This window comes from Bactrocera dorsalis, chromosome 6, assembly GCF_023373825.1.
Source record: "Bactrocera dorsalis isolate Fly_Bdor chromosome 6, ASM2337382v1, whole genome shotgun sequence".
Taxonomy (NCBI): Eukaryota; Metazoa; Arthropoda; class Insecta; order Diptera; family Tephritidae; genus Bactrocera; species Bactrocera dorsalis.
Genome location: NC_064308.1, coordinates 4,602,998 through 4,622,915, shown reverse-complemented (window position 1 = coordinate 4,622,915; position 19,918 = coordinate 4,602,998). Strand labels below are relative to the sequence as shown.

The 19,918-nt window shown below is 38.6% G+C and overlaps 1 protein-coding gene across 1 annotated transcript in view; it reads right to left on the bottom strand.

The window, feature by feature from the left end:
• The window catches only part of LOC125779129 (uncharacterized), a 530,169-nt gene that overhangs the window by 70,186 nt on the left and 440,065 nt on the right, over positions 1–19,918 (bottom strand). The window lies entirely within an intron of this gene.

Below are 19,918 nucleotides of genomic sequence, written 5' to 3'. Positions count from 1 at the left end.
TGGCTGTTTCCCAAAAATCTGGAAAAGGTAACACCTAATATTGCTGCCAAAACCTAACAAGCCTCTAACAGACCCGTCTCACTACCGACCACTCTGATGTTGGACTCTGCGGGAAAAATTCTTGATCGGATCATTTATCAACGCTTAAGTAAGGCCATTGACGACGCCGGCGGTTTATCTCCAAACCAATTTGGATTTAGGAAGGCAAGGTCAACAATCGCAGCGGTGACCCTAGTGAAAACACTGACAGGAAATGCCATCAGTTGGTAAAGATGGAAACGTGGCACCATCAAATACTGTATGGTTGCATCGGTGTTAAAAACGCCTTCAATACGGCATCATGGCCAAGTATACTAAGTGCGTTAAAAAAACTTCTCTGTACCGGCTTATCTCTACAACTTTATAGTCAGTTACTTCAGTTGTGGTTATAGCAAAGCACATTCACGATATAATCACGATTACCAACAGGACAATAACGTTAATAAGCGATTGGCTCGAAACTAACGGACTGAACTTAGCGGAAAGCAAGACTGAGGCGGTATTCATCACTGGCAGAAAAGTGCGGGAAGTTTCCACGTGCAGAATAAAGTGTGTAAGCATCACTACACAACCGGTAATTAAGTACTTGGGAATTATCCTTAATGCAAGGATATCCTTTAAAGAACACATAACGTACACATGCGAAAAAGCTACAAAAAAGTGCAGAGCCCTGACCCGTTTAATGCTAAATACCCGCTGGCCAAAGCAAATTAGAAGACGACTATTAGCTGGTGTATTAAAGTCAGTCGCGCTGTACGGCGTCCAGATTTGGGAAAAAGCCTTCGAAATAAAATCTTATCGTCGTGTCCTTTTTTCTATATATGCTACTTGCGTGCTGAGAGTATGCTCTGCGTTCCGCACAGTATCGGAAGATGCTGCCCTTATAATCTCGGGCCTACACCCTTTAGACCTCGATGTCTTACAAATGGCAGGTTACCGCATAATGCACTGAAAGAAATTGCAAGGGCAGAGACGGTGAATCACTGGCAAAACCGCTGGCAGGAAAACGAAAATGGGCGGTAGACATACCGACTGATCCCCAACGTTGAACCATAGCTAATAAGACCACACGGTGAGGTAGATTTCCACCTAACTCAAATCCTCACAGGACATGGCCGCTTCAAAGCGTATTTGGAACGATTCGGACACGAAAATAACGACACATGCGATTATTGCGGAGGCGATACCGTCGAAAATGTAGAACACACATTTTTCTATTGCCCGAAAAATAATCATGAGAGGCAACACTTAAAAAATGCGTTCGGTGTAGAGCCAACTCCGTATAACTTGGTAAACCAAATGGTTGAATCAGCAGAGAAGTGGAAAGCGGCTTGCGAAGTGGCAGCCAGGGTTATGAAATCCCAACGTGCTAGCGAACAGCGGCGGAAAAGAGAGGTGTTAAATATAACGAACAACCACCACCCAAACACACGAACATTGACGTGACGGGAATGGTTGGTGACGAACAATGTACAAGGGGGGTTATTATACCAACAGAGGTGGCGCCAAGTAAATGCAACTTGTAACTGCATTTTGACCATTACGTACACATAAGTGTCACTCAACCATCCCCCAGGCTTTCGATGCTTCCTCCTCGTAAAAAAAAAATACATGCTTTCACATTTTCTGCTGACAAAACAAATTCTTATGGCATGCATGCAGATGTGTGTATGTATGTTAGTATAAATAAATGTATAAGTGCCTGCGCGCACATCAATTTAGAATGTAAGCTGCACAGATTGAAATGAAGATTGGTTCAGCTGAAGTATAGAACTAAGCAAGGAAACTCTTTTTTTTTATTTTAACTCCGAAGTGGAAATAAAGAGCCAAGCAAAGAAGCTTGAGTTCTTTTAACACCAAAGCTATATGCATACATTGCACATACAAGCGATTGCCTGGTTGAAAGCAAAAATTTAAACAAGCAAAACGAAATTCTTTACATTCGTTGGGAGTGTAATTATGGGCATGCATGCATATATACGTAATATTTATGTCTCTTCATATTCTCTGCTTTGGCATATATGCCATGTCATCATATGTACGCCGTAAATACATACATACATTTATTTCTCTTCATATTCTCTGTTTGAATATGTGAGAGAACTGTAAACAATGGTAACATTTTACAGCGTGACTTCGGTGGTTATGAGGGGAATTCCTTACTATAAATCCAGATAACTTTAAGCGTAGAGAAGGTGCAGGTTCGACAGCGACCTATTAGCGAACTATTTTCAGAAATAAGCACGTTCAATGATAGAAATATATGTAAAACGACTGAATTCATGCGAGAATAACTAAAGAGAAATGCTTTGAAGAAAAATATACAAAGTCACACAGAGAATGTAAAAAAGCATTCTCTGAGTCACATACTAATACGTGATTATTTGGTATAATATTATATGAACAATTTTTTCCGAAAAATGGTAAAAATTTTTTTTTTTTACAAAATCGGGAACAATTAGGTAAAAATAACTTTATTTATAATATAAATTTTATTTCTCCTTAATTTTAATTTATAAATAAATTAATATTTCAAATAAATTATATTTATTTCGACTATTACAAAGTGAAGATGTGCCAAATGAACTTCATTTCTTCAAAGAAAATTGATGACCTTCATGAAATATGTATATTCGCATTATTTCGTTATCATTTCTATATTTGTAGCAATAGAATTTCTATGGCATATACATACATATACGAGGGCTGGTATATATATTTCTGGCCTAATAATGAAAATATTGCTGTCGATTGCTGTTTTGTTTCGGGCTCATACGCATAGATCCATGATTCGTCACCTGTGACGATCTTATAAACGTCTTTTGAAGCACCGCGATCGTATTTTTTCAGCATTTCTTTACACCAATCCACACGAGCCTTTTTTTGAGCGTTTGTCAAATTGTGCGGGATCCAACGAGAACAAACCTTTTTTACGGCCAGGTGTTCATGCAATATCGAATGTATGCTGGTGGGAGAAATGCATAGGAGTGCCTCTATCTGAAGGTATGTTACATGACGGCATCGATGTTTTCTGGCACAACGGCTGTTTTTGGACGACCTTCACGGAATTCGTCTTTGAGCGAGCATCGGCCACAATTGAATTCGTTGTACCAGTTTTTCACAGTGCTATAGGATGGTGCTTCATAGCCATACAAAGATTTTAGTTCATCGATGCACTCTTGTCGCAATAATCCCCGTCGAAAGTTGTGTAAAATGATCGCACGAAAATGTTCACGAGTTAATTCCATTTTTTGGCCGAGATGAATTTTTTAATTCCCTGTAAATAAAACAATTCACGATTAAATGACAAAACGTTCTGAGTGATGTTATGCTAAAAAATGTCAAACTTTCCAATGGAAATGTCAGATTGCACCTGGCAATACTTAGTGTTGCCTAGTCCAGAAATATATTTAGCAGCCTATATATTATTTCTTTGGCACACTTGTCTGTATCTTTACGAAAGCAATGCGAGCCACATACATACATATGTACACATATTCATAAACACAAGTGTCGCACGCATATCACGGACAACCAATAGCCGAAACTCACGTTTTGTCAAAGAGTCAACCTATTGAAGCACTGACGCGACGACAAAGCGTCACAACATTGTGTTCCTGGTAGAAAATCCAAGCTGTGCCGAAAAAAATAAACGAATGGCCGCCGATTGTCACCGCTTCCCTTGCCGCTGTAACAGCTTCGCCTACAAACAAGCGTAAATATGTTTGCTTTTATATGAGCTTGCATACATATCGACGCAGATTTTTGCGAGCCACGGAAAAATATTTTAGAATTGACAAATATTGTAAATCGACAACAGCTACGTTGCCACTTTTCTCACTTCTTTCTTAAAACAAACACCCGAAAGTTGTTCAATTTATGATTTTTAGCTTTTGCCATCGTCGCGAAGAGATGCTTGTTGGCAAAGGCATGCTCATGAAGCGAGGTCGCTTGTGGAATATGCGCCTGCGTTTATGAATAAAATCGTTTTTGTTGTAAAATTTACTACATTTGGGCTTCGCCAATTAGGCTCCACATCGACTTATGATGCTTCTGACCGGTCCATACCGGGGTGCATTGGGAGTCCCTTGAAGCATCACCAGCTGTTTTCACTGCGTTGCTCGGGCGATCGCCGGTTCGTCCGAGTTTTCCGGAACCTGTAAAGCGTAGGACAGGCCTCAGGGAACTGCGGCAGGGACATAGCCCCCGAGGGTATGCCCGTTCCTGTCTATTTTGGCCCGTCCCCCCACAGACGATGCGCTGGTTAAACTGATAAATGGAGACATAAAAAAACACACAACAACAAGAAAAGCAGCAACAAATTTAGCGGTGTCACCAGTCAATTTACGATTTCAGGAGTAGACCCCTTTAAAAAGCTTCGCGTTTGGCTAGATCGCCAGTGAAGGTGCTCTCCGCTCAACTAATGACGAACTAATTGTGACAGCAGATCAAAGCAGAAATCCCGGGGGAGGAGAAAAGGATGCGACAAGGTAAGATACCTGGATCACGACACCAAGTAAAGCCCAAAAATATAAAAACAAGAAAAATAAGAAAAAGGAAAACACCGTTCCACGCCTTCGACCAAAAGCAATTGTTATCGCAAAAACCGGAGACATGTCTTACGCCGAAAATCTGCAAGTGCTTGGCGAAAATGTCTCAAGAATTAAAAAGACAGCTAAAGGAGAGATACTGTTAGAGCTAAACAAAGCGCAGACAGAAAGTACTAAAGAATATAGTGAGGAGATTGGGAAGATACAAGAAGATCAGGCACAAATAAGATCTCTAACACAAGAAACTACAGTAGAAGTGCGTGACTTGGACGATATAACGATGAAAGAGGATATAGAACAAGCGATTCGTTCATAATTTGAAGAGTTTGGTCTATTTAGTGTAGAAGGCATTAAAAACATCAGACCAGCATATGCGGGCACTCAAAAAGCAATCATAAGCCTTCATGCACAGGAAGCAAAGCACCTACTGACAGCACAAAGGAATAAAATCGGCTGGACAATCTGTATAATCCGAGAAAAAGCGCAGCTGAAGATATGTTTCAAATGTTTAGATTATGGACATGTGGTGAAAGCATGCAGCAATCCAGAAGTCAGGATCAAGTGCTATATTAAATGCGGAGAAGAGAGTCAGTTCGCCAAAGATTGTGTTAACAATCCTTCCTGCAAGGCATGTAACCACAGTGGAAGTACTAACATAGTCTATCAGAGAGAAAGCCGGGAATGTCCCATATATACAGCAGCAGTCAAAAAATCTAGAAGGTGAAAATACAATAAATAAACATGAACCACTGCGAAGCGGCCCAGGATCTTTTGACTTAAAACATACATGAAAATAAAATAGACGTTGCATTAATCTGTGAACAGAATAAAAATAAATACACAAGTGACAAGTGGATTTCCGACACCACAAAAACGGTTGAAATATGGGCTTGCGGAGATAAGATGATGTAAGACAAACCATTAATTGACAACGCATACAAGAGCCAAAATATGGGGGATTTATTTCTACAGCTGAATATGAAAAACTACTTGACGACTTGGTGAAGGATGCGATGAGAACTCTTCTTCTTCTTCTTTACTGGCGTAGACACCGCTTACGCGTTTATAGCCGAGTCAACAACAACGCACCAGTCGTTTCTTCTCTCGCTACGTGGCGCCAATTGGATATTCCAAGCGAAGCCAGGTCCTTCTCCACTTGGTCCTTCCAACGGAATGGAGGCCTTCCTCTTCCTCTGCTTCCCGCGGCGGGTACTGCGTCGAATACTTTCAGAGCTGGAGTGTATTCATCCATCCGGACAACATGACCTAGCCAGCGTAGCCGCTGTCTTTTAATTCGCTGAACTATGTCAATGTCGTCGTATATCTCGTACAGCTCATCGTTCCATCGGATCATAAATCTTTCTCTCGAAAACTCGCAACGTCGACTCATCGGTTGTTGTCATCGTCCAAGCCTCTGCACCATATACTCAGCCCGAAGTAGCACCTGTTGGCAAGAGTAATCCTGCATTGAATTTCCAGGCTGACATTGTTGGTGGTGTTAATGCTGGTTCCTAAATAGAGGAAATTACCTACAACTTCAAAGTCATGACTGTCAACAGTGACGTGAGAGCAAAGTCGCGAGTGCGACGACTGTTTGTTTGATGACAGGAGATATTTCGTCTTGCCCTCGTTCACTGCCAGACCCATTTGCGTTGCTTCCTTGTTCAGTCTGGAGAAAGCAGAACTAACGGCGCGGGTGTTGAGGCCGATGATATCAATATCATCGACATACGCCAGTAGCTGTACACTCTTATAAAAGATTGTACCTGCTCAATTAAGTCCTGCAGCTCGAATAATTTTCTCCAGCAGCAGATAGAAAAAGTCGCACGATAGGGAGTCGTCTTGTCTGAAACCTCTTTCGGTATCGAACGGCTCGGAGAGGTCCTTCCGATCCTGACGGAGCTTTTGGTACTGCTCAACGTCAGTTTACACAGCCGTATTAGTTTTGCGGGGATACCAAATTCTGACATCGCGGCATAGAGGCAGCTCCTTTTCGTGCTGTCGAGAGCAGCTTTGAAATCGACGAAGAGGTGGTGCGTGTCGATTCTTCTTTTACGGGTCTTTTCCAAAATTTGGCGCATGGCGAATATCTGGTCGGTTGTTGATTTTCCAGGTCTAAAGCCACACTGATAAGGTCCAATCAGTTTGTTGACGGTGGGCTTTAATCTTTCACACAATACGCTCGATAGAACCTTGTACGCGATGTTGAGGAGGCATATCCCACGGTAGTTGGCGCAGATTGTGGGGTCTCCTTTTTTATGGATTGGGCATAGCACACTTAAATTCCAATCGTTGGGCATGCTTTCATCCGACCATATTTTGCAAAGAAGCTGATGCATGCTCCTTATCAGTTCTTCGCCGCCGTGTTTGAATAGCTCGACCGGCAATCCATCGGCCCCTGCCGCTTTGTTGTTCTTCAGGCGGGTAATTGCTATTCGAACTTCTTCATGGTCCGGCAATGGAACGTGTGCTCCATCGTCATCGATTGGGGAATCGGGTTCGCCTTCTCCCGGCGTTGTACGTTCACTGCCATTCAGCAGGCTGGAGAAGTGTTCCCTCTTTAATTTAAGTATGCTCTGGGCATCGGTGACTAGATCACCTTTGGGGGTTCTACAAGAGTATGCTCCGGCATTGAAACCTTCTGCAAGCCGCCGCATCTTTTCGTAGAATTTTCGATCATTACCCCTGTCGGCCAGCTTATCAAGCTCTTCGTACTCATGCATTTCGGTCTCTTTCTTTTTATGTCTACAGATTCGTCTCGATTCCCTCTTCAACTCTCGGTATCTATCCCATCCCGCACGTGTTGTGGTCGATCGTAACGTTGCGAGGTAGGCAGCCTGTTTTCTCTCCGCTGCGACACGGCACTCCTCGTCGTACCAGCTGTTCTTTTGCACTTTCCGAAAACCAATGGTTTCGGTTGCAGCTGTACGTAAGGAGTTTGATATGCCGTCCCACAGTTCCCTTATACCGAGTTGTTGACGAGTGCTCGCAAAGGGCAGGCGTGCAAGCCGAGTAGAAAATCGTTGGGCTGTGTGTTGTGATTGCCTCTTCTCGACGTCGAACCTTCCTTGTGTTTCTTGGCGTGCGTTTTTTGCTGCACAGACGCGGGTGCGAATGTTGGCTGCAACAATATAGTGGTCCGAGTCGATGTTAGGACCTCGGAGCGCACGCACATCTAAAACACTGGAGACGTGTCTTCCGTCTATCACAACATGATCGATCTGGTTGGTGGTTTTTCGATCCGGAGACTGCCAGGTAGCTTGATGAATCTTCTTATGCTGGAATCTAGTACAACAGACAACTGTTGCGCCAAGCGACATCTTTGTAAATCTGAAACTAAATATAAGAAAATTAAATATTAAATTATTACAATGAATAATGAAATTGAATTTATAAATATTGAATTCTACAAAATAATATATTTACCTTAATAATATGTACATTTATATTACTTTCATTTATTACTTACCTTAATCTATTACAATATTTAACGAAAGATAATTACTTACCCCTTGTAATATGTACATATTTACAATACCACTAGCTTAAGCCGTTAGTTTTAAGATTTAGGCTTAGCAATTAGAATAAGAAATAAAGAAGTCAATTGTAATTGAACCGTGTAAACGACCGGAAGCGTCTTCATTTTTTATCGCTATTATTTGTAACAGGCAATTAGGCTTATTAATTTTATTCGCGCATTCCTAAGTTTTTATTATCGCTTCTCAAAACCGCTTGAGAATTTTCATGGCGCCCGAGCAGGGACTAAGTGCGTGGATTTTGTTAATTTTTTCTAAAAGTGCCAACTAATCTTGTTAGTACTAACTTTCGTTATCGTAACTAATTGCCTGTCAATTCTTTTCGGTGTTCGGTCTTCGGAAGTGAAGTGCGAAAAAACAAATTGAACAAATTAAACCTAAAAAAGCAAAAAAAAAAAAACTACAACAAAACAAGTGCACTTTCAGTTCCCTCTCCCCCTTTTCATTTCATATTATATTGATTTATTTTATATTGTATTGTATTTAGTTTACATACATACATATCTATATTAAACATACTTCTACATATACGTATGTATGTACGAATTCAAAGTGAATAAGGGATTTGGGATTTTGCGGTAGCCTTTTATTTTGAAATAAAGGTGAACAATTCTTAATTACAAAATTAAATTATTATATTTTTTCGCAATTTTTTCGATCCGCGTTTGCAATTATCGGTCGTTTTTTCGCAATTTTTGTCGATTTTCGTTCGGACATTTTGCGATTAAATTACTTTTTTGTGCTACATATTGCTCATTTTGCGCATTTATTGATTTGGCTTTCGTATACTTGAGAATCGATATTATTTTTTTTCTCGTTTTCGTAACCGATTCCAAACATATTTGTTGCCAACTTTTATTGCTATTGGTTTGGCTTTCGTATATTTGGGAATCGACATATATTTTTTCGTTTTCGCCATACCGATTCTTAATATACATATCTGTTGCCAACCGTTATAGTCCTTCTTTCGTAAATTTAATTTAAGCAACGCAAATTGAGCAAGCCAAAGTCAACTCTCGCAAACCTGTCTCCAAGTAAGGAGTTGACGGACTTAAAATCGTTAAGACGTATCAAAATATATGCACCCATTGTTTCATACAAAAACTCCGTTGTCACGGACAACTAAACTTTGTCAAAAAGTCAAAATCGGAGCTGTACCGAAACCGCTTCCCTTGCCGCTGTACAGCTTTGCCTACAAACCAGCGTAAATATGTATGTTTGTGTGTGAGCTTGCATACATATCAACGCAGCTGCGTAAAAATATTTCAGAATTACAAAATATTTTTTACATTCCTTGACAAATACAGTCAATCCTGGTTATGTGCCACATTCAAAGATACAGATATTTGTAATTAGTTAAAAATAAGGATATATTACGGTGCATAAGCGACTGCGGATACTTAAATGAATCGTACTTAAAACAATAATTTCTAGGTATTTCAAAAAACAAATCGTGAGATGCAGCATGATATAATATAGGCCGTTAAGAGTAATAAGGGGGCGATTTGGTTTTCATTTAAGCGGAGGGAATATTGCACATTTTCTTTGAAATATTTCTTGACTTGAAAATCGACAAATAAACTATGTTGTCAATTGTATTCTAATATATTTTAATACTTATTTTTGCGGGGTTGACACTTTTTCCTTCTCATACATTTCAGAAATATATTCAATTTATGATTTTTAGCTTTTGAAATCGTCGCAAAAAATGCTTGTAGGCAAGGCGGGGAGATGTAATGTCGTCTGCTTTTATGAATGAATCGAATATGCTTTTTGAATGAAAATTTTGTTGTTGTGTAATTTACTATAAATTTGGCGTCGGCAATTTGGCTGCCATATCGGTTTCTGATGCTTTTTCAAACGATTGTTGTTTTTGTAGAACAATATTTGTAATTTTTGCGGGTGACATATCCACATGTGAACGCATGTAAGTATGTATGTTGTGTATGCATTGTTTGTGTGTACTCATATTGTAAGTATGTATGATGACTTTTGAGACTATTGTTGTTTTTCCAGAAGAATTTTTGTATTTTTTGATTTACATGCGTACGCATACATATATTATTTGTGTGAGAATGTCATACGCACATACAAACATACATATGTATGTGTGTACGTAAATATAGAGAAGCGCGCTTTTTATATTATTGATAAATGATAATATCTTGATTTGAAACTGATTTGTACTTGCATATATATCTGCAGGATAGATGCGTATGAAAGATTTAAATGATAAGAGGTGTGATTTACATATATCATTATTGTAATATATTATGTTTTTAGGATATTACGATAATATATCACATTTTTAGCATATATACATACCTGTATATGAAATAATATTATATTATCATATATTAGAAAAATTTAAAAGTAGCTTTTATTTGCACGTTAACTACAAATATTACCTTGAAAATAGCATAATTTCATTATAATATTATCAATTTTGCATGAATTCACAAAAATTCGTAAAATGATATTCATATCAATTGATATGATTGCATGTAAACGTATAAAAATATAGGCAAAAGAGCAGCATACGTCTGTAATAGAAATATTCTTATATTTCTGAGCATAATTTTCATTGAATGCTCAGCTCTGTTTACTTATCTCTGTTAAAATTTCTCCTTCTCAGCCAAAAGTGATGAAATCCATTAATAGCATTTTGTTAGCTCTTGACAGTTCACACGCCTGTCCGCAATTGAGCCTTCTTTATATCAGAGAACGTTTATCATAGAGAAGGTTCACGGCGCGGAGATCGTAAAAATATTTTTGGGTAACTCGGTCGAGATGGAAGAGTCTCACCACAGACAAATTATAAGCGTGTTTCACAACGAAAATAGCAGAATTGAGCATTTTCAGTGTTAAATGAGAAAAATAATGCTAATTCCAATGTAAACAATTTTATGCCTCCTGATTCGTTTATTTCCTATGCGCAACCGACTCGGCATATAATTTATACATACAGTAGAAACTCGATTAACCGGACTAATTGTTGTCGATAGGCATTCGGATAATCGAAAATCCGGATAATCGAATGTATGAAGAAAAACAAATAGATATTCATATCCTGCAACGAAAATCAATGTTTATTAAGAAATGAACACTTACTTATGTATGTATGGACATATTTTCTTAGATTACACTACATACGTAATATTAAACTGCAGCATTAATCATGAAATACAATAAAATATTTAGGTACGTATGTACGAATAATTTGTGTACAATATGTATTTGGTAATTTGCATTTGGTAATCATGAAATAAGTAGGTAGATAATAAGTTTAATTTGGTTTAAAATATTTATCTCTTCATTGCTGCTTTATCACGAATTCGTTTCAGTTGTAGTAGACTCACAGTATCACTCTAGGGGTATTCTCTCGCTCTTGCAAACCCCTTGCACGGTGCAAGAATTGCATATATTTCCTCTCGGTGCACCGGCACAACAACAAACACACGCAGAAAATTATTTGCAAGGGCTGTAAAATATGTCAGACCAAAAACCATGGAGGATGGAGTCATGTGTAGAAGTTCACGCAAGTGAGGAAAGTTCTCTGATTGCCATTCACTTGGGAGTGGCCAGAAACGATTCTTTTACATGTGACTCAAGCAGCTCACGACTTCCGGTCTTTGACCAAGTATCCTCTGAGTAGCCTAAGAACATCCGTTTGAAGGCGAGCTAAAGTGAGAAGGCGAAACATCCCCCTGCATAGGGTTGTGCGCTGGGTTTGGGACCCGCCACGTAAAAAAACACGCCCAGTGAATAGTCATAACCAGCCTCGGATGAGAGACCCCCCTTTTGATGACGACCATGGCAAACGAAATAAGGACTACGAATTGAGGGCATGCACTTGGAATGTCCGGTCCCTTAATTGGGAAGGTGCCGGCTGCCCAGCTGGTTGATGTCCTCGTGAAAACAAAGGCTGACATCACCGCCGTCCAAGAAATGCGATGGACGGGACAAGGACAGAGACGAGTAGGTCCTTGTGACATTTACTACAGTGGCCATATAAAGGAGCGCAGGTTTGGTGTGGGATTCGTGGTGGGAGAGAGACTCCGTCGCCGAGTACTATCATTCACTGCGGTGAATGAACGTCTAGCCACAATCCGCATCCAAGCGAGGTTCTTCAACATATCGCTGATTTGCGCCCACGCCCCGACGGAAGAGAAAGACGATGTGCCCAAAGATGCCTTTTATGAGTGCTTGGAGCGCACTTATGTGAGATGCCACCGTCACGATGTAAAAATCGTGCTTGGCGACTTCAACGCCAGGGTGGGCAAAGAAGGTATCTTTGGTACTACGGTCGGTAAATTCAGCCTCCATGACGAAACTTCCCCAAATGTGTTGAGGCTGATCGACTTCGCCGGGGCCCGAAATATGGTTATCTGTAGTACTAGATTCCAGCATAAGAAGATCCATCAAGCTACTTGGCTGTCTCCGGATCGAAAAACTACCAACCAGATCGATCATGTTGTGATAGACGGAAGACATGTCTCCAGTGTTTTCGATGTTCGTGCGCTCCGAGGTCCTAACATCGACTCGGACCACTATCTTGTTGCAGCTAAGATTCGCACCCGCCTCTGTGCAGCAAAAAACGCACGCCAACAAACACAAGGAAGGTTCGACGTCGAGAAGCTGCAATCACAACATACAGCCGAACGATTCTCTACTCGGCTTGCACTCCTGCTCTCTGAGAGCACTCGTCAACAACTCGGTATAAGGGAACTGTGGGACGGCATTTCAAACTCCTTACGTACAGCTGCAACCGAAACCATTGGTTTTCGGAAAGTGCAAAAGAACAGCTGGTACGACGAGGAGTGCCGTGTCGCAGCGGAGAGAAAACAGGCTGCCTACCTCGCAACGTTACGATCGACCACAACACGTGCGGGATGGGATAGATACCGAGAGTTGAAGAGGGAAGCGAGACGAATCTGTAGACATAAAAAGAAAGAGGCCGAAATGCGTGAGTACGAAGAGCTTGATAAGCTGGCCGACAGGGGTAATGATCGAAAATTCTACGAAAAGATGCGGCGGCTTGCAGAAGGTTTCAATGCCGGAGCATACTCTTGTAGAACCCCCAAAGGTGATCTAGTCACCGATGCCCAGAGCATACTTAAATTAAAGAGGGAACACTTCTCCAGCCTGCTGAATGGCAGTGAACGTACAACGCCGGGAGAAGGCGAACCCGATTCCCCAATCGATGACGATGGAGCACACGTTCCATTGCCGGACCATGAAGAAGTTCGAATAGCAATTACCCGCCTGAAGAACAACAAAGCGGCAGGGGCCGATGGATTGCCGGTCGAGCTATTCAAACACGGCGGCGAAGAACTGATAAGGAGCATGCATCAGCTTCTTTGCAAAATATGGTCGGATGAAAGCATGCCCAACGATTGGAATTTAAGTGTGCTATGCCCAATCCATAAAAAAGGAGACCCCACAATCTGCGCCAACTACCGTGGGATAAGCCTCCTCAACATCGCGTACAAGGTTCTGTCGAGCGTATTGTGTGAAAGATTAAAGCCCACCGTCAACAAACCGATTGGACCTTATCAGTGTGGCTTCAGACCTGGTAAATCAACAACCGACCAGATATTCACCATGCGCCAAATCTTGGAAAAGACCCGTGAAAGGAGAATCGACACTCACCACCTATTCGTCGATTTCAAAGCTGCTTTCGACAGCACGAAAAGGAGTTCGAGCTGCAGAACTCAACAGAGAAGGTACCATCTTCTATAAGAGTGTACAACTGCTGGCGTATGCCGATGATATTGATATCAAGTTCTGCGAAAGATTTATGGTCCTTTGCGCGTTGGCCACGGCGAATATCGCATTCGATGGAACGATGAGCTGTACGAGATATACGACGACATTGACATAGTTCAGCGAATTAAAAGACAGCGGCTACGCTGGCTAGGTCATGTTGTTCGGATGGACGAAAACACTCCAGCTCTGAAAGTATTCGACGCAGTACCCGCCGCGGGAAGCAGAGTGGAGAAGGACCTGGCCTCGCTTGGAATATCCAATTGGCGCCACGTAGCGAAAAGAAGAAACGACTGGCGCGCTGTTGTTGACTCGGCTATAATCGCATAAGCGGTGTCTACGCCAATTAAGAAGAAGAAAAACCATGTATATTTGCGTGCAAGTCATGGAAAAATATAATTGCAACCCTGTTTTAGCTGACGTTTTACATAAAGTCATATAGCGTCGTTAAATTGTCTCTTATGCTTTGGCAGGTTTAAATATGTAGACGTGACACGCACGTCAGAGCGGAGTCACAATTACAAATGAACTAAAACAATAATGAAACGCGCGGGGCAGCGGCAGCGACCACACACTGCGCGAGCGGAATATGCAAGTTCCGACACGTTAATAATTTCTACGTAGGTACATATAAATTGGTCGCAATTGGTAGTCCGGATAATCGCGAATCCGTATAACTGAGGGCCGGATAAACGAGTTTCTACGGTATATGATCCGTAAATATTTTGGTATCAAAGCATATACTAAGTACACAAGCATGTACATAGTTATATTAAAATTTACCTAGTTTATGATGAATTCCATTAAAACTTTGCAAATATGTATATAACTCAATAAGATTTGTATTACTACCTAAATATGCATTTTATATACTTAGGTTTGATACGACATATATTTACATATATACAAATGTACATAAATATGTATACAAGTTAACGGCAGCAGCCACACAGAGATTTAAGGATAAACGTAAATTGTATCTTCTTACAGTATTACTGCTTGGTAAGCAGAATACTTTAATTAATAAGAAATCAATACATCACTTGTGTTTGATAAGTAAGCATAATTCAATATTCCTTATTTGTTTTGATAATGAGAATAATTGGAAATCTAATGCTCTGGCATTTCATCACTTAATGTAATGCCAAAGCATCTTTAGTAAAAAGCATAGAATTATAAGAATATAAATATAAGTGCTTTTACTAATAAAGATCAGTGTATAATCGGCGTATTGAGAGATCATCTTGATGATCAAAGCGCACCATATGTTATCGCACTTAAACCAATACTTATGTCTTATTTCTACCGCGCGTAGCGGAATGGAATACATTTTTAATACGCTTTTATTAGCTTCAATTGTATGTATGTATGTATGTATGTATGTATGTACGTTTGTGACTTTTTTTAAGTGGTACTGAAACGTAGAATATTTGAGAGACACTGTAGGAAGGCGACAGTAAGTTTAAGCAGCTCACCAAAAAGATGCGCTTAAAAGTATGCAACATATATATAAAACTAGTTTCGGTGACATTTAAATAGCATACCGAAAAGTATGCAACATATATGTATATATAAAACTAGTTTTGGGGACATTTAAATAGCATACTGAGTTGGGCGTCGATCGTTCATAAAAAGCAAGGTTGTACAGTAGAGCATGCAGTAATTTATCTGGGCTCTCGACTGTTTGCTGCTGGACAAGCTTATGTAGCACTTAGTCGTTGTAGATCTTTGGACGGTATTCGAATTGAAGAACTAGACTGTTCAAAGTTGACAGGTAAAACCCCATGTAACAGTGAAGCTTTAGAAGAAATGATTCAATTAAGAAGTAATAATTCGTAAAGTCGTCAATAGAACTTGGTCGCAAATAATGTAACAATTAGTCAATGAAAGGTTACGAGTAGATATTAAATGCTGCCTAATTATCGATTTACTTAACGAATACTACATGTCATAGTTCATATTTTAATAAATTTGGGGTTTCTCGCATCAAACTAAAAAATTAAAAATAAATATAGTTGGGGTGCTTTGTGACATATTTTCCATATATCGAGCATGCCACGCTTTTCTCACAATAATGCAAGAATTTTTCTTTCATTATTATTGTTAGTTTATACATAGAATTATTTTTCACTTTTTAGTTTGATATGCTTTAAAAGCGTGTTTTTTAGTTTTTTTAAACTATATTTATTTCTTAATACTTCCCACGCAAGGGAAGTTAAATGGCGCCCAACGTTAAGGCCACGTGTTCGTAACGGTCGCGATTAATGAACACCGGTGACGGAACCATTAAACGTAAAATAAACCTCGTGCGAGGGGTAGTACGCTTTAAATTTTTTTTTTAAACAAACAAGTATCCCAAAAATAGGGAGAAAAGTAAAAAAAAAAAGATTTAAAACAAAAAACTACAACAGCAAATAAAAAGTGATTTCAAAGTTTGAATTGAAGAAAAAAACTGAAAGTGAATATTTATGAACATTTGTGAAACTTTCAAAGAAATAAAAGAAAGTGTGTGGATCCATAAGACATCCACATAAAATACGCTGAAAGCCCATCATAAAAACAAAATAATCAAACAATTTCTGTAAATCAGAAATTTCGCCAAAAACATCTTATTTCATCTAAACCTCACACACGGCCGCCAACGACAACCATCGCATAACCAACCGCCAAAATTCTACTCAAAAAGCAACAGCAGCAGCAAAGGCAACAATAGCCGCAACAGCAGCAACAGCAACGGTAACAACAGCAGCAATAGCAGCAACAACATACAATTAGTTGTAAATAAGACCTATATTTATTAATTAAATGGGAAATAAACCCAATTATATTAAGTATAAAAATTGTTTACTGTGAGTATTATAAAAATAATAATCATGCCATTCACAACCGTCCGTGTTTAAAAATAAAATAAAAATTGTACATATATCAAATATATACAAATTATATTAAATCAAATCTTAAAAATTTTAAATGAAGGCTCTACCAGCCAAATAGTAAAATATTTGTAAAACCGCGATTCACCACCGCAAGGGGGACCCTCCGATTTATAACAAAAACTCAATTCTGCGATTCTGAACTTCAGACCCTCCAGAATAAAAGAGTCTCCTTTCCTAGAAAGGATCAAAAATAAAAAGTATAATATAAAAAACAACAAAATGACAGATGCTTTACCAACTGACTTGGACTATAACGAAATAGACAGAATAGTTAGAGATTTCTAAAGGATTTGTAGAAGTCAATAGGATTAACAAAAAAGAAGGGGATCTAAATAAAGATAAACTTAAAATTAAATGTATGGAAAAAGTTTTTCGATATATAGGAAAAGATAAAAATGCCACACTTGAGGATTACTATAATCAGGAGACAATTATATCTGAGACTATAGAGATGATACAAGTAACAAAAAAGGAAGATTTGTTTTAAATGGGAAGTAATATAAGTGCTCCAAAATACGAAAGGTTGCATTATTGTGATTGCTGTAAAGGCAACCATAAATTTTAAAATTGTCGATATTTAAAGGAAAAGAAAAGAAAAAATTAATTAATCAAAAATGGCTTTAAGTAGCGAAAATGAGACCTTAGTCGCAAGACTAATTGCCGAAACGAACGCATCTCTTAGATTAGAAATATCTGAAATGTGCAGGCAAATAGAAGACTTAACTAAGTCTACAACAATAACAGATTAAAAATACAGTATTAAATTCAGAGATTCGCTGTGACGAATCCCTAGAAGTAGTAAAGTCTTTACCAGAATTTGGGGGAAAACAGAATAAATATGTTAGCTGGAGGGAATCGGCTAACAATGCAATGATTTTATACGTAAGAGGCAGCCGTAGGTATTTTGCTGCATTGACTATTTAAAGAAATAAAATTAATCACGATGCTAATGACATTTTGTCCAACCACGGAACAGTTTTAAATTTTGATGCTATTTTAGCACGATTAGATTTCGCTTACGCCGATAAGCGACCAGCTCATATAATTGAGCAAGAAATGAGTATCCTGCGTCAAGGCAATTACTTCATAATTGAATATTATAATAAGGTTAATGAGAAATTAACCTTGCTAATAAACAAAACCATAATGACTTACGGATCAGATAGTAACTAAAGAGTTTAGTGCTAAAAATAGGCGGGATGCCTTACGCACATTTATAACGGGGCTAAACGGAAACTTAGCAAACATTTTATTTTCACTATCGCCAAGCGACTTACCAAATGCTTTAGGAAAAGCATAAGGATTAGAATCCAACAATATACGAGCAGCATTCGCATTACAATTTGGAAAAAACTATTCAAATCCCAACAATAATAACAGGCAACACACTTCTAACAACAGATTCAATAATGGTAATTTTAATAATAATTTACGGTTCCCACAAGTCCAACCACAAGGAAATTACAACCAAAGAATGGGTTATCAAAATAACCAACCACGATCTACACCAATGGATGTCGATTCAAGCATCCATACGCGCAACGGTATGTTGCAAAAGCCAACAACCTTTAATCAAAACAATTTAGAAAAAAGGCCACATGGAAGTACACAACAAAATGTGCAGCCACCGACTAAGACACAGCGCATTAATAATACTAAGGAGGATCATTTTTTAGGTCAAAATTGACTCTGCCATATATATTTCTAAATGACAGGGTTACTGGTCAAAACTTTAAAATATTAATAGATACAGGAGCAACTAGTTGCTCTATTAAATCAGGAATATACAAAAATAAAAATAAATTGGATATACAAAAGAGAGTAAAAACAATTAATGGATTTTCGATAATACGCTATTATCACATTATCACATTATTCGGTAAAAAACAAATATTCTACGAAATCGAAAATTTGGAAGCAGACCTATTAATAGGATACAAATTTTTGAAGGACATTAATGCAGTGATTAACTTGGAAAAAAAGAAGTTAATAATAAATAATGAAAAAGAGGAGGATATAGTTACATATATAGCTTAGGATGCGAATATGAGCATCAAGGAAGTAAGGATGATTTAAAGATTGTTAAGGAGGACGAAAATACTTTGGAAGCAAAGACTTCTAAAGCGCCAGCCGACGGAAATACCGGCAAATATAAAAAAATAAATACTGTGGAGCAGGAAAGCTCTACAACGCCAGCTGAAGATTTATACCAGCAGAGTAGAAGTAATAATTATGTAAAAAATATTGTGGAACGAAAAAGTTCTACAACGCCAGCCGATGATAATACCGGCAAATTAAATAAAAAATATATTGTGGAACAAAGAAGTTCTACAACGCCAGCCGATGATAATACCGGAAAATTAAATAAAAAATATATTGTGGAACAAAGTGGTTCTACAACGCCAGCCGATGATAATACCGGCAATATAGAAGTGGAAAACTATGTAAAAATTATTTTAGAGGAAAAGTTCTCTAAAGCGCCAGTAGAAGGAAATACCGACATAAACGAAGATGAAATTGAAAATTTAAGAGAGGAAATTAGAAATGAAATATATCAAATACATTCTTCAATAAATTTGAATTTACCGTTTCGATCGGATATAAAAGCGGAAATAACGACAATTGTCGAAACTCCTATATGGAGTAAACAATACCCATACCTCTTTCTGCTAATTCCTTCATAAACGAAGAGGTAAAAAAAATGATGGAAAATAAAATAATAAGGCCAAGTAAGAGCGCATATAATTCGCCAATTTGGGTTGTACCAAAAAAAGGTGTAAATGAAGACGGTACGCCGAAATTGCGAATGGAATCAGGTTTTCACCAGATCCTTATTAAGGAACACGATATTGAAAAAACTGCATTTTCAGTAAATATCGGAAAATACGAATTTTTAAGAATGCCATTTGGTTTAAAAAACGCGCCTAGTAGAGGTGAAGAAACATCGATGTTTTCGAAACATCGGCAACATCGATGCTTAGCTGGGCAAAATCGATGTTTTTCCATCTCTAAGGCACATAGAGGAAGACAGTCGAATTGTAAGTACATATATCATTTAATCTCATTATAAATTATTAACAGAATATTATTA